This window comes from Schistocerca americana, chromosome 9 (genome assembly GCF_021461395.2).
Source record: "Schistocerca americana isolate TAMUIC-IGC-003095 chromosome 9, iqSchAmer2.1, whole genome shotgun sequence".
NCBI classification, from domain to species: domain Eukaryota; kingdom Metazoa; phylum Arthropoda; class Insecta; order Orthoptera; family Acrididae; genus Schistocerca; species Schistocerca americana.
Window position 1 is genome coordinate 129,958,164 of NC_060127.1, and position 16,790 is coordinate 129,974,953.

The 16,790-nt window shown below is 42.6% G+C and overlaps 1 pseudogene; it reads left to right on the plus strand.

Annotated features, from left to right (window-relative positions):
• Nucleotides 1-2,345: 2,345 nt before the first annotated feature.
• On the plus strand, nt 2,346-2,463 carry LOC124551460 (annotated as a pseudogene).
• Nucleotides 2,464-16,790: the final 14,327 nt, after the last annotated feature.

Consider the following 16,790-nt stretch of genomic DNA (forward strand, 5'->3'; position numbering starts at 1 on the left):
TTAGAAATCCTCTGAAGGCTTTTAAGAAAAGGAGAAATGTTGGAAAGCCAAAGGTATGTGTTATTACTGTAAACAATAAAGACGATAACCAAGTGAGTGAATCTAACCTCTCAAGTACACCTGCCCATAGCAGTCAAAGTGTGAAAGAAAATACTTCACAGAAGAAGCTTGGTTCAATGAGTGAAAACTATGAATGTTTTATGGGCGAATCGGATGTGAATGAAATATTTGATATGTTGGTTCTCAAAGTAATTTTTTCAAACTGTGTAAGATGTATTCATTGTAGTGAAGTTGGTTTGGAACTCTCCATAATAAAGCACGTAGGACTTGCTAGTGAAATACGACTGAAATGTGATAAGTGTTCATACATGACCACCTTTTGGAACAGTATTGCAGTAACTGCAACTGAAGAAAATGGTAGCAAAATCTACGAACACAACAACGAGCGATGCTTGCTTTACACAAGGAACGCCTTCGGGCTGCAGACAGGGCTGTAAAGAGTCTAGATATACAAGCAAGAGTAAACAGGAGGAGGAACAAGAGGAAGCTGGAGGAGGAGTTTGCAGAGGATGAAGATAATCCATCCTATGGACCTGGAATGCACTAAAAAGTTAATCCAATCTTTGTCGCTCGATTCCCAAAACTTATTTTCTCATACTAATTACTTGTTTTCTAAGGATCTTCCAAACATATTTGTTTCAAACTTTCAGTAAATGTTACACAGTACCTTCTGCATAATTTAACACAGCCTTTTTCCAAAAAACTGTATATTTTTGAATATATAAATAAAAAATTGGAAAAAAATGTTGTGAATTTTCATTACAATTGAAAAAAAATCATCTTTAATAACTGAACTAAAATTTTGTAAAATCCCTGTGTTTAGTTGTAGCCCATATTCCAATAAATAATCTGTAAAAAGTTCAACTTTCTACCTCAAATACTTTGTGAGGAAAGATGTAATTTATAAGCGTTATTTTAACATTGCAAGTATAGGGCGTTCCGAAGCCCCTTAAGAAGGGTTTCTTTAAAAACGAAAAATTACAGCACTGTTGCTGCGGCTAATTGATATTTAGTTTTTCTTCACTCGGTTATATTTTTAAAGACATAAAAGAACACTTGTTATAACCGAGACCCAACGAATACCGAAAAATACAGGTTAATCACACGTTCGTTTTAATCGATCGGTTTTCCCATCCCTAATGTGAAGCACTGAATCGGCGCAGCCTTGCCGTCCACATCGGAACATTGTCCCGATGAGGTCTAGGATTAAGGGTACTGTGTCTGCTACGCTCGTACCCTACCATCAAGTTGTGCTAGTAGGGAACTGTGACATTTTCAAACATTCCAGATGTTAGGTGCTTTCTTGGGGCGGCGGGAGCATTGTCGAGTAGTACCGGCATTGTTTCAGGACTTCTCTCTGCCGGCCGGTGTGGGAGAGCGGTTCTAGGCGCTTCAGTCTGGAACCGCGCGACCACTACGGTCGCAGGTTAGAATCCTGCCTCGGGTGTGGATGTGTATGATGCCCCTAGGTTAGTTAGGTTTAAGTAGTTCCACGTTCTAGGGGACTGATGACCTCAGATGTTAAGTCCCATAGTGCTCAGACCCATTTGAACTATTTGACGTCTGTTTTTTGGGCGGGGGGGCGGGGGGGGGGGGGTAGGGGAGGGAAGGGGTGGGCGGGTCATCAGTCTTCTGAAGTGTTTGATACGGCCCGCCACGAATTCTTTTCCCGTGTCAACCTCTTCACCTCAGAGTAGCACTTGCAACATACGTCCTCTATATTTGGTGGATGTATTCCAATCTGTCTTCCTCTACAGTTTTTGCCCTCTACAGCTCCCTGTAGTACCATGGAAGTCATTCCCTCATGCCTTAACAGATGTCCTGTCCTCCTTTCCCTTCTCCTTTATCAGTTTTCCACATATTCCTTTCCTCTCCGATTCTGCACAGAACCTCCTCGTTCTTTACCTTATCAGTCCACCTAATTCTCAACATTCGTCTGTAGCTTCACATCTCAATTGCTTCGATTCTCTTATTTTCCGGTTTTCACTACCATACAATGCTGTACTCCAGACGTACATTCTCAGAAATTTCTTCCTCAAATTAACGGTTGTTAGTAGACTTCTCTTGAACAGGAATGCCCTTTTTGTCATTGCTAGTCTACTTTTGATGTCCTCCTTATCTATGCCTCCTGCCTTATTTGATCTTCAGTCCTCTTTTTAATATTGATTCTAATACCGGTTCTCCTATCTCTTCTAAATCGACTCCTGTTTCTTCTTGTATCACATCAGACAAATCTTCCCATTCATAGAGGCTTTCAATGTATACTTTCCACCTAGCAGCTCCCTGGCAACGGCCTTGCCGAAGTGGATACACCGGTTCCCGTCAGATCACCGAAGTTAAGCGCTGTCGGCCGTGGGCAGTACTTGGTTGGGTGACCATCCGGGCCGCCATGCGCTGTTGCCATTTTTCGGGGTGCACTCAGCCTCGTGATGCCAATTGAGGAACTACTCGACCGAATAGTAGCGGCTCCAGTCAAAAGAAACCATCATAACGTCCGGGAGAGCAGTGTGCTGACCACACGCCCCTCCTATCCGCATCCTCACATGAGGATGACACGGCGGTCGGATGGTCCCGATGGGCCACTTGTGTCCTGAAGATGGAGTGCCTTATCAGCCCCCTCCTCTGCGTTTAACAGTGGCACTCCCGTTGCATTCTTAATGTCACGACACTTGCTTTTAACGTAACCAAAGTTTGTTTTGAGTGGCCTGTACGCTGACTCAATCCTTCCCATAGTCATTTCTTTTTCTATTTCTATATAGTTTTCATGCAGCCATTTCATCTTAGCTTCCCCAGAGTTCCTATTTATTTCATTCCTCAGCGACTTGGGTGTCTGTATTCCTAATTTCCCCGATCGTTTTGTACTTGTTTCTTTCCTTGGTCAAAAGAAGTATTTCTTATGTTTACCATGGTTATTTCGCAGTTACCTTCTTTGTACCTCTGTTTTTATTTCCAACTTCTGTGATTGCCCTTGTTAGAGATGTCCATCCCTATTCAACTGTACGGCCAGCTTATTGTTGTATCTATAGCCTCAGAGAACTTCAGGCGTGTTTCGTCATCTTTTAGTACTTCTGTATCCCACTTCTTTGCGTATTGATTCTTCCTGACTAATGTCTTAAACTTGAGCCTACTCTTCATCGCTACTGTATTGTGATGCGGGGCTATGTCTGCTCCAGGGTACGCCCTACTATCCAGTATCTGATTTCGGAATCTCTGTGTGACCATGATGTAACCTAACTGAAATTTTCCCGTATCACCCGGGCCTTTCCAGAATACCTCCTTCTCTTGTGATTCCTGAACAGAGTATTCGCTATTACTCGCTCACGTTTATTACAGAACTCAATTAATCTTTCTCCTCTCTCATTCCTTGTCCCAAGCCCATATTTTCGTGTAACCCTTTCTTATACGCCTTCCCCTACAACTGCATTCCGGTCCCCCATGACTATTAGATTGTCATCTCCCTTTACATACTGTATTACCATTTCAATATTCTCATGCACTTTCTCCATCTTTCCATCTTCAGCTTTCGACGTTGGCATGTGTTATATCCTAGCCAGTAATGCCACCCGAGCCCGCTGCCAAAAGGTTGGCAGCATCAAAGTCCGGACGCCGTCCGCATAAGCAGCGCCAGCGAGACAGGAAATCGCCGCAAGTCTGCGCGCGCCACCGCTGGCTTCTGGCTTCTTAAGCGCTGGAGTCGCGAGCGCTAGGACAGTTCTGTATTCGCCGCTCAGTTGTATACTCGCCACCGAATTGTGTACTTGCTAGTCAGTTGTGTGTTCATCGCAGCAGAGTTGTTGTTTGTCGTCAGCCGACGCTGACCTAGCCGCTCCGACTCGAACTAGACAGATCTCTGTAGACACGGAGTTCACTAATGTGTTTCTGTATCTTCATCAATAAAGATAAGTACCGACTTTTATTTAATCAGAGTGTTTGGGTTTTCATCTTTCTGTTCACTGTTCCAGCGGACCGGTCGGCCCGCTATTAAAAGTGTGGCGGTGACTTCGTAAGCCGTTTCTTCAGCGAATTGTTTGTCGCTACGAACACCGCCACAAAAGCATGCATACCTGAACTATCGTTGTCGGTCTGATAAGAACATCCCTATCACTAAACTGTTCACTGTAACACACTCTCTACCCTATCTACCTGTTCATAACGAATTCTACTCCGGTTATACCATTTTCTTCTGCTGTTGATGTTACCCTATACTCATATGACCAGAAATCCTTGTCTTCTTTCCACCTCACGTCACTGACCCCTACTTGATCTAGATTGTGCCTTTGTATTTCCCTTTTCAGGTTTTGTAGTTTCCCTACCACTTTCAAGCTTCTGACGTTCAACGCCCCCCGACTCGTAGAACGTTATTTATTTCTTTGATTATTCAATCTTTTACTCATGGTAATCTCCCCCTTGGCAGTTCCCTCCAGAAGATCCGAATGGGGGACTATTTCCGAATCTTTTGCCAAACGAAAGATCATCATGATACTTGTTTGAATTACAGGCATATGTCCTTTGGATACAGGTGTCTTTAATGCAGTGGTTTCCATTGCTTTCTGCAGCCACATGCCGTTGATCTTTGCTGATTCTTCCGCCTTTATGAGCAGTTTCCCACCCCTAGGACAAGAGAGTGCCCTGAACTTCTCCCCGCTCCTCCGCCTTCTTTGACAAGGCCGTTGGCAGAATGAGGCTGGCTTCTGATGCCGGAAGTCTTCGGCCGCCAATGCTGATTATTAATCAAAATTTAAGCAGCGGCGGGATTCGAAATCGGGACCAAAAATGTTTCAATTAAGAATCAAAGACGCTACTCCTTTTTTCTGGCATTTTTTTCCGTTTTGTTCGTCATTGTTCATTGTGTTTGGTCGTAGCGGACGTCATATGACATCCGTTGAAGTTCGTTGTTGATCGATTCACTGAGGTGTTTTTTTTTTATTTTTTTTTTTTATTACAGAGAACAGCCAGCATCTCTGACCGAGCACATTTTTTTCCTGATATAGTTCGTTCCGTTTGGTCAGGGCGGGCGTCACAATACATCCGTTTAAGTTGGCCGTTGATTCCTTGACTCAGTTTTTTTACTGCTGAGAGCACGCAACCCTCTGACCGAACACGCTGAACAACCGTGCCGGCCTACTCCAAGACCACGAGTTACGGGTCAGTACAGGTCAGTAGGTAACGAGACGGAATTGCAGTATATCGCCATATGCAGACAGAAACGTTGGTCAGAGCGCTAAGATATGGATCGATGGAGGCAAAAGTTAAATGCGGTGTTGAGACGAAGAACTGTATTAATAAGTCGAGCCGTCATTACCTAGGCGTAGGAGAATTTAGTAAAAGGTGAAACTGCTGGGCGATGGTAGAATGAAGCTAAATTAAATAGCGACTTCTCAGGATTTACAATTTATCAGTGTAGATTGCGTATGTGTGAGTGTGGAAGGCATAGGAACATTCATTGTTGTGAACCAATTTTACATAATTGGCAAACAAGAAGTTTTCGTCTTAGGACGTTTTGGCAGCGCATATACCAGGTGATCAAAAAGTCCGTATAAATTTGAAAACTTAATAAACCACGGAATAATGTAGAAAATGGTTCAAATGGCTCTGAGCACTATGGGACTTAACATTTTAGATCATCAGTCCCCTAGAACTTATAACTACTTAAACCTAACTAACCTAAGGACATCACACAACACCCAGCCATCACGAGGCAGAGAAAATCCCTGACCCCGCCGGGAATCGAACCCGGGATCCCGGGAATAATGTAGATAGAGAGGTAAAAATTGACACACATGCTTGGAATGACATGGGGTTTTATTAGAACAAAAAAAAAACAAAGTTCACAAAATGTCCGACACATGGCGCTGGACAGCAAAACTTCAGTGACTGCTAATGACAATCGTGTACAAAAGGAGCTGTAATGACAGAGAGAATCAGTTGCGCCAGCAGTCGCAGCATGTTGATTTTACCTGAAAAGTCACTTTTAGTGAAGCTGTATTATCAGAATGGGGAATGTGCTACTTCAGCGTTACGATTCTATCGCCATAGGAAGGGGATTGGAACGGGTAAAGGCCCGTTGACAAATGCAGCTGTGGCGAGAATGATTTCAAAGTTCGAAGCCACGGGTTGTTTAGACGATAGACCCCGTAGTGGCCGACAGAGCACAAGGCGTAATGCTGCTGAGACAGTTCAGGAAGAAATGGAGACTGTAGCGGGTTCGTCTATGCACGGGGAAGTCAGCGCTCGTGGAGTCGCACGCCGCACCGGCATTCCATGCACTACTGTTTGGTTGGCACTGAGGCGTACCCTCCGATGCTATCCGTGCAAAATCCATCGGCATCATGAACTGTTACCTGGCGATTTAGTGAAGCGGACGGCATTTGCGGTGTGAGCTTTTCAAAAGATGGCGGAAGATGACGATTGGTTGAATTACGTGTTGTGGACCGGCGAAGCCCATTTCACGCCCCGAGGGTCTGTCAGCGCCCACAACTACAGAATTTGGGCTACCGAAAATCCTAGAATTGTCATGCAAACTCGATTGCACGACGAGACAGTCACGGTATGGGTTGGATTTACCACATCTACCGTTATCGGGCCTTTTTTCTTCGGGGAAATGCGTGATTCTCGTTTTGTAACTGCTACCGTGACGGGTGAGAGGTACACCAATATGTTACAGAATCGCATCGTCCCCAGCCTGGCTGATAAACACCCGCTGGAACGTACGATGTTTATGCGGGATGGCGCTCCACCCCATATTGTTAGATGCGTGAAAGATCTCTTGCGCTCGTGGTTTGGTGATGATCGTGTGTTCAGCCGCCACTTTCGTCATGCTTGGCCTCCCAGGCCCCAGACCTCAGTCAGTGCGATTATTGTCTTTGGGGTAACCTGAAGTCGCAAGTGTATCGTGATCGACCGACGTCTCTAGGGATGCTGAAAGACAACATCCGACGCCAATGCCTCGCTATAGCTCCGGACATGCTTTACAGTGGTGTTCACATGAAGCGCCATCTGTTGGATATCTTTTGAACTTTTGTATTTTTTTGGTTCTAATAAAACCCCATGTCATTCCACGCATGTGTGTTTGTACCTCTCTATCTACATTATTCCGTGATTTATTCAGTTTTCAAATTTATACTGACTTTTTCGTCACCCGGTACAACGTAGCACGACTCAGGTGCAGGTGCTTAAGCACCGACATGTAGGCAAGGTGTTAGTGTGGCATGCGTGTCTTCCAGAAGTGCGTTTGGTTTATTTGCAAAAGTGAACTATAGTGACGTTATTACCAGATGCGCCCAAACAGGACCAACGTGCTGTTACTCTTTTCTTGGCTGTCGAAGGACAAACACCGGTAGGTGTACACTGGAGACTGAAGAGTGTGTACGGGCAGCGCCTCTGTCGAGAACCGCCGTTGTGCAATGGTGCGTCAATTTCTGTGCCGCTACTAAATGATAAAGCACGTCCCTGCTTCGCAAATGTCGTAACGCAGAAGTTGTGCCAACTCAGGTGGAAGACAATCGAGCATCCGGCCTATACTTCTGATCTCTCCCAATGCGAGTATCAAACATTTTATCCTTAAAAAATGTCTTGAAGGGTTGACGATTCCTATTAGACGATGATGTGCAGCAGGCAGGTATGGACATTTTCATGCAGAGGACACGAGTTTTACCAAAGGGTTGTCATCAACCTGCTCCACTGGGTTGATTGGACGGCTGGTCACGGCGATGACGTCTGACTGGCATACCGCCAATCAGGCAAAACCGCTGAGAGCATTGACTCAATCATCCCACCTTCTACAAAGGCAGAAGGGTTGGAGAAATGTTTATTTTTCTTTCTGAAAGGAAGTCCGTTTGCAACAGTGGCCGAGAATTTTATACACAGAAAAAACGGTAACATACTCTGAAAAAAACTAATTGCTGTAGAAATGTATCTGTTGTTAATACAAGCAGTCATCTTGCAGTAGCTGCAGACTACAAAAATTGTTCAAAGTCACTAAGAACAGTTATTAAAAATTAAGGAACGCACATAATGTCAGAAATCAGTAATTCCGAAAACAGATTTAAGGTTGTTTGTAGTGCAGTGGAACGAGAGACACAACAACTAACCGAATCACTATTGAACAGAAGGGTCATAAGTGACGAATCGCTAGTAGCAAATGTATTTAATAATCATTTAATCAATTCTTACATTCAGTAGAAAGCATGTGGTGTTACCAATTTCTCCTACTGAAACTGAGAAAATTATAAGTCCTCTCAAAACTAAAATCTCATCTGGTTTCGATAGTGTTTCCAATAGAGAACTAAATATTTGTTCCCATATAAGAAGCCTTGTCTTTCCTGAAATATGTAACGCGTCGCTCACTCAAAGCATTTTTCCAGAGAGACTTTAAAAACAGTCATAAGAGAGATGTCAATAATTACAGACCTAACATCATTTCCCAAAATTTTTGAAAAGGTGATGTATTCTAGAACACTATGTCCCTTGGGAAACAATAACTTCCTCAGCCAATACAGTTTGAATTTTTGATGATTTGCTCTACCGAGGATGCCATTTTATGTTCAGACAGAAAAATTTACATGCATTAAATAATAAAATAGCGCCGGTTGGTATTTGTGTCCCGTCTAAGACAGTTGACCGTGTGTATCACAGTATTCTCCACATAAAATAAGATGTTATGGCATTGATGGTGTAGCCAAACAATGGATACTGGCATATCTAAAAATGCAGAAAGTAGTGCTTAGTAATTCAACCAGTGTAGGCTGAGAACATTATTCTGACTAGGGAGAAATCACGTACATAGTTCCCCAAGGCTCAGTCTTAGGTCCACTATTGTTTCTCATACATCTGCACCATCTTTCATCTACCATACCCTTTTATTTTATTTTATTTTAATTATTTATTTATTTATTTATTTTCTTTTTGTAGATGACAGTAGTATTGTAATCAATCTAAGAATACATACAGAAACAGAAGTAACGGTAACAACGTTCTTAAAAGTACCATAGACCTATTTTCTGCAAACGGTGTCACCTTCAATTTTAAAAAGAGACAACATAATCAGCTCTGCACATCTAGGAGTACTATGTCAAATGGAGTGGAAACTTCAACATTTTTAGATGTCTATATCGATTAGAATTTAACCTGCAAACAGCAGGAACTCCTAAAAAAACTTAATTCAACCACATTCGCACTTAGAATCATCGCAAATGAGAGAAATAAGTGATATATTTGCATATTTTCATTCAATAATTTCGTATGAAGTAATGTTCTGGAGTAACTAATCTTTAAGACAGAAGGTTTTTATTGCTCAGAAACGTGTTGTAAGAACAATATGTAGTGCTCACCCAGCACCATCTTGTAGACATCTGTTTAAGGAATTGAGTGCACTGAGTACTGCTTCATACTACATGAATTTGTACGTTAAGTTTGTTTTAAATAATCCACTGCAGTTCAAAGGGAACAATGAAGTATATAATGGCAATACCAGAAAGAAAAATGACTTTCATTACTCAACGTTAAGATTCTATTTAACACAAAAAGGAGCGCACAATGCTTCAAGCAATACTTTCGATAACTCATCCTGTAATACAGTATACGATGTAACATTTGAAAACCAGTTCAAAAATTTTCTCCTTGACTGATCCTTATATTCTCAAAATATATCTGTTATTGTAATGTGCAAAAGGTGATTTGCAATGTGCAAAAGGTGATGGGTAGAAAATTACTAACATGTGTATACTTAAAAAAAAAAAAAACTACAGATATTCAGAATGTTACGGTAAAATGAATCGTTCGACATCATTACGATTTATAGTGCAAATCATCCACACAACATGAACCTAGCCAACAAATAACAGTCCACTACTCGTAGCTGATCTTCGAAATATCACAGGGTGTACGTAAAGAAGAATCGACCTGCAGCTGGCCTAACCAAGTGACCTCAGAGTCACGAATGAAGGACAACTTTTTAGTTTAAAGGTTTTCAGAGTGAACACGTGTTCCTTTCTGTTCTTGCTCACATGGGACAGACTGCGGCGCAGTGACAAATTGGTGCCCTTAGCTTTCAAGTGATCGTTCTCCGGTCAAAGTATTTTGACTTCCGCCCTACAAAGCCCGCATGTGCGTGGGAAGCCTTGCAGCCGGTGAATACGTAGAGCGTCACTGCGCATTATCTCGGTCACGTTCCGCAGACCCGCAAAATGCGTGGGCGGCATATACAACATTTTTTTGTTGGCCTCGCTAGCTCTGGTCTAGCGTCGACAGTGTTTGCGCAACAGGGCGACCGCAAAAACCTGGCCGGAAGGCGTCCGCTAGCCAGGTAGGACAGGGGAGACGAGTCGCACAGTAGCCGGGGTCAGCGAGCGGCCGCGGGCGCGTGCCGGGGAAAACCGCCGAAGGATTAGCCGCGCGGCCATCTCGCTGATTTACTGGCCGGAGGGTGAAGGTGAGGGAGGAGCGCGGAGGGCGCGAGCGGCTTACGCCCTCACCCCCACACCAGGTGGACGGCTGGGCCGCAACCAGCACGTGGCGCGCCGGCAGCGTATTGAACCTCACACGTATGTAATGTAATCCGCCTAAATCTACAATTACATACAACTAGCTGGTACACATGTTCCTATCCCCCAAATGTACTGTCGTCATTGCAACAACAGAATGGCATCATTACAAAGAGCATAATAAGACATCCTGTGAAACATGGCCAATCGAGCAGGAAGTACGAATAACAACGCTTTCACTCCCCAGTTTTCGTATTTTATTAAATCACACGATGCATTTCGGACACTGTGGGACAATAATTAGGTCTCTTTAATATTTCATGTACTTCTGCTATTGAATAAAGTGAAGCGAAATTTATGTGCGCGTTGATTGATGTTCAGTTTCGTAATTCGAGAATCAAATAAAATATGTAAAAAGAAGAACAAACCGCCTTCAGTCACAAGTTGCGTTTATTTACTGTGCTATGCATTTCGAGCCCTGGAGGCTCATCTTCAGGTGCTTTTTAGTGATTTACATCAGGTTTTTTAAGTTGTTTGCCTGCTGATATTACATTTTTGTGTTGCAACATGGTATATTGTAGATATATAAGTTTAACATCGTTAATAATATGAAGCTAACTTACGGTTTAACATTGTATGATGTCTGCTTCTGTTGTGCAGTTGGTATACACAATACACATCTTTAATTTTGCAGTACATGCTGGGATATATTAAAGATGTGTATTGTGTATAACAATTGCACAACAGAAGTAGACATCATACAATCTTAAACTGTAAGTTAGTTTCATATTATTAACGCTGTTAAACTTATACCTACAATATACTATGTTGTAACACAAAAATGTAATATCAGGAGACAAACAACTAAAAAACCTGATGTAAATCATTAAAAAGCACCTGAAGATGAGCCTCCAGGGCTCTAAATGCATAGTGCAGTAAATAAACGCAACTTGTGACTGAAGGCGGTTTGTTCTTCATTTTACGAAAGTAAAACAGTAGTCGCGGACGAAACACTGAGAAACAATGGATAAAATTAAGAAATAAAATATGGTTTTGTCATTCTGTAATTGCACAACGTATCACCCAAGGCCGACACCTATTTGTACATTTCCGATATTTGCAGATTGAGATTGTTATGTAATGTGAGAAGTAACAGAGAGAACCGAAGCATTTGAGATGTGGTGCTACAGAAGAATGTTGAAAATTAAGTGGACTGCTGAGGTAAGAAATGAGGAGGTTCTCCAGAGAATCGGTGGGAAAGGAATGTATGGAAAACGCTGACAAAGAGAAGGACATGTTTTAAAATATCAGGAAATAACCTCCATGGTACTAGATGGAGCAGCAGAGGATAAAAAGAGTAGACTTAGGCAGAGATTAGAATACATGCAGCAGATAATTGAGGACGTAGGCGGCAGTTGCTACTATGAGGTGAAAAGGTTGGCATAGGAAAGAAATTCTTGGCGGACGGCATCTAACCAGTACAGAAGGTTGACGACACAAAATAAAAGTGGGGAGGGGAGGGGGAGAGAAAGCGAAGATTAATTTTGTTATGAAGTCTCAGATATCAGAGTTTTAAAATATGAGGTCGTGGTGAAATGTGATGTCTCCAACTTTTTGTGGGAGAGATCTTAAAGTTTTTTTTAGATAAAACAAACGTTGTTAACATTCTACATCCTTATTCATCACATCTACTTATTTATTTCGTGGCATAGTCAGTCTGACAATGAACACATTTCTCCCAACAAGAGGCCAGTTTGTTGATACTGCCACTGTAGAATGTTTCACTTTGTTGAAGGTGCTACAATCTCACCTCTGCTAACCATCCAAAACCTATAATGAAGCGGTGTTTAGTGAGACTGTGGAGGGTGTAAGACCAAAATTAATTAATGCAAAGCACGTAATTGCAGATATGTTCCATTAGAGGAGTGATAGCAGGAATATGTTTGACGCTACAGTCCACGCTTCAGAGAAAAAAACATTCAAATTTCGTCAACTGCAAACAACGTGGTTGAATTTCTGTTTATCCCATCTCCACCACGAAAAAACATACGTCCTGCGTCAAATGAAGTCTGGGCACCGAGCAACGTCACTGTCATGTCCCTGCAACAGAAGAGCGTGCTATTTTTGTGTTCGTCTGCTGAAGACAACTCGCGTTTTTGGGCTAAAGCGAGTTTTGTAGTTTACTTTTCGTTTCTGTAATTTATTATAATACTTAATCACCATTTAGAGGCTGCACTTGACCTTATGTTATGGTTTTTGCTACTGTCGTTACAGTTTCGGTAGTATGTATATATTAACGCGATTGCCAGACGTCTCTGAACAGGTATTAAATATTAAAACAAATGTACAGAAGTTTTCGAAAGAGTTTTATCTGCACAGATAAATACAGAATGACAATTATTGAAGTGTATGAAATAAAATCGTTATAAATTCCGAACCGTTTGTGTTAGGACGCTCGAACTGCACGGTTGACCGCTGGGCAGGATGAAAATTAGCGTGCGAATGCTTGCATGGTCAAGTGACGAAGCCCGTTTTCATTTGGATGTGTTTGTCATAAGCAAAATTGGCGCATCTGGGGGACAGAGAATCCGCATTTCGCGATCGAGAAGCCTCTTCACCCTCAATGGCTGACTGCGTGGTGTGCAGTGTCCAGTCACAGAATAATCGGTGCAAAATTCCTTGATGCCACGGTGGCTACCGAACGGTACGTGAAAGTTTTCGAAGATGATTTGATCCCCATTATCCAAAGTGACCATGATTTCGTCAAAATGTGATTCATGCAAAACGGAGCTCGACCCCATCGAAGCAGCAGAGTAGTTCTGGTGGAGCACTTTAGGTACTTCATTCTGGCTCTGTGGTACCCAGAGGCCACTGGCCTAGGCCTCGGTTGGCCGCCATATTCTCCGGATCTGAAGACATGCGACCTTTTTTTGTGAGGCTGTATTGAAGACGAGGTGTATTCCAATAACCCCAAAACCATTCCTGACTTGAAAAGAGCCATTCAGGAGGTCATCGACAGCATCGATGTTCAGACACTTCATGTGCAGAATTTCGCTATTCGTCTGCGCCACATCATCGCCAATAATGGCAGGCATATCGAATATGTCATAACCTAAATCCGAATATATGTAGTGATGTTTACATGTTAAATTACGTGTGCGCCCGCCGTTTTTTTTATCGTATAGTTCAATAGAGGGGGGACGCTCCTCGATGTTTGTTTCAATGCAGATACACAAATATCGTCTGAACTCCTACGGGAATCAGGATTTGCGAGAAGTGAGTTTAATGGAGGAGGGGCGCCGCATTGCAGCGTGCGTTAAGTTAGAAATTTGGCTCCGTCAGACACCGTGTCCAGGTGACAAAAGCGATTAAGGCGGCCACTCATGAGAAGCAGTAATTGCGCGTTCGAGTAGCAGTCGGGCACAAATTTTCAACTTTCGCCGTTTCGTTACCACAGTGACCTCTGCATTTAGCCCTCACGATTTCCCACCCAGTCTTTATCTTTCCTTTCCACTCCCACATTCCACTTTTACATTTCTGTACAACCCGCGTCATCGCGAATGATGTCTATTCTGCCGAACATGTCCGGCAGAACAGGCACCACTCGTACCACATCTGTTGTCCGGGCGCTGAAACTGATGGTATTAGAGTAAAAGCAGCAATGCTGAACTCCATTTGACAACGCTCTTCTACTAAAGAAGATTCAGAAACAAGTATTGCTCGAGGTCAGTTCTCATACCAGCGTAAAGAAGAGTAGTACACTTAGTGACTGTGGTCAGCTGAAATTATTAAAATTGCACCAAAATTCAGGGCCTGATGGAATCTCTGTCAGATTGTGTATAGAGTTTGCAGATGAGCTAACCCCTGTCCTAAAGATGATATAGTATGGATCCCTTGAATAATACGCTTTACCCCAGAGTAGAAAGGAAACTCATGTCACGTCTTACACAACATGGGTAGTATAACTGATGCACAAAACTGCTGTCCAGTATCTTTGACGTAAATTTGTTCTAGAATTGTAGAATATATTAAGAGCCCAGATGTAACGAGGTATCTCAAAAAGAACGAAAAAGTGTGGATTCCGAAAATACTGCTGACGTAAAAACACAAAAAGAATGGTTCAAATGGCTCTGAGCACTATGGGACTTAACATCTATGGTTATCAGTCCCCTAGAACTTAGAACTACTTAAACCTAACTAACCTAAGGACAGCACACAACACCCAGTCATCACGAGGCAGAGAAAATCCCTGACCCCGCCGGGAATCGAACCCGGGAACCCGGGCGCGGGAAGCGAGAACGCTACCGCACGACCACGAGCTGCGGACGTAAAAACACAACTGACGCATTTCTCACGAATGAAGGAATTAAGGTAAACGTCGATTTTATTACCTTCCGAAAAGCATTTCACTTAGTACTCCACCAGCGATTGTTGATGAATGTGCAGTTATGTGTAGTATGAAACAAAATCAGTGGCTGGATGTAAGATCTCTAAATAAGGTGGACGCAACATGTTATTTCGGTAGGAGAGTTATCGCTGGACGTAGAACTAACTTAACGCGTGAGCAGGGAAGTGTGTCGGTGGCCTAACTAGTCATGTTCTATATTAATGACCTTGCAGAAAATATTAATAACGAACGTAGACTTCCTGTAGATGAGACTCTTAAATCATGAAGTACTTTTCAATGAACATCGGTAAAAGTTAGGTCAGATTCTGAAAGATTTATAAGTGGCACAAGGACTGAGAACTTTCTTCCATTGTCCAGAAACGTTAAAGACTGCACGTCACAAAAGGAAGAAAAGAAAACCAAAGATGACAATGTCAATGAGTGACAGTTGGGATCACTCCAGTCAAACAAATTCGTGTGTGTGATAAGAAATGCAGTCGTCACGTAGATTGAGTTATAAAGCAAGTGACAGACTTCGATTCATTCATACGATGAAAATGCAATAAGCCTATAGAGGAAATTGGTACAAAATATTTCTGAGACCTACCCCAAATTATCTAGAGGACTTCAGCAGTACTGACAGAAAAACAGCACCAAAAGTCGCCGTTGCATCAAGGATAACCCTTAGTTTACCGTGAACATCTTGACAACGAAACAAACCCAAGTAGTGTCGGACTTGCTGAAGACAGAGCGTTTGCCTCGCTGCACGCAGCGACGCTAAATCTGCAGTTCAGCAGCATCACAGACAGTTCTAGAACAGTGTGATATCTGTTAGAAGCAAGGAGTCTGTGGCAAGGGAATTTGAAGACGCCTATGCACACAGAAAATAAGTTGGGCAAGCGCTAGTCTGAGGTGACAGAGGTCGGCGCAGGAGAGGGTATTAGTGTCACATCGAATCATTCGGAAGACTGGTGACCCTGTCAAACTAAAAATATCATTAAAACTGGGACGAAAGGCAAGGAGATGGAAAGGGAGAAAGACGACGAGGTGTTCTTGTTGTGGTCTTCAGTCCTGATGCAGCTCTCCATGCTACTCTATCCTGAGCAAGCTTCTTCATCTCACAGTACCTTCTGCAACTAACATCCTTCAGAATCTGCTTAGTGTATTCATCTCTTGGACTCCCTCTACGATTTTTACCCTCCACGCTGCCATCCAATGCTAAATTTGTGATCCCTTGATGCCTCAGAACATGTCCTACCAGCCGGTCCCTTCTTCTAGTCAAGTTGTGCCAAAAACTCCTCTTCTCCCCAGTTCTATTCAATACCTCCTCATTAGTTATGTGATCTACCCATCTAATCTTCAGCATTCTTCTGTGGCACCACACTTCGAAAGCTTCTATTCTCTTCTTGTCCAAACTATTTATCGTCCACGTTTCACTTCCATATATGGCTACACTCCATACAAATACTTTCAGAAACGACTTCCTGACACTTAAATCTATTCTCGATGTTATTTCTCTTCTTCAGAAACGCTTTCCTTGCCATTGCCAGTCTAAATTTTATATCCTCTCTACTTCGACCACCATCAGTTATTTTACTCCCCAAATATCAAAACTCCTTTACTACTTTAAGTGTCTCATTTCCTAATCTAATTCCCTCAGCATCACCTGACTTAATTCGACTACATCCCATTATCCTCGTTTTGCTTTTGTTGATATTCATCGTATATCCTACTTTCAAGACAACGTCCATTCCGTTCAACTGCTCTTCCAAGTCATTTGCTGTCTCTGACAGAATTACAATGTCATCGGCTATCCTCAAAGTTTTTATTTCTTCTCCATGAATTCTAATACCTACTCCGAA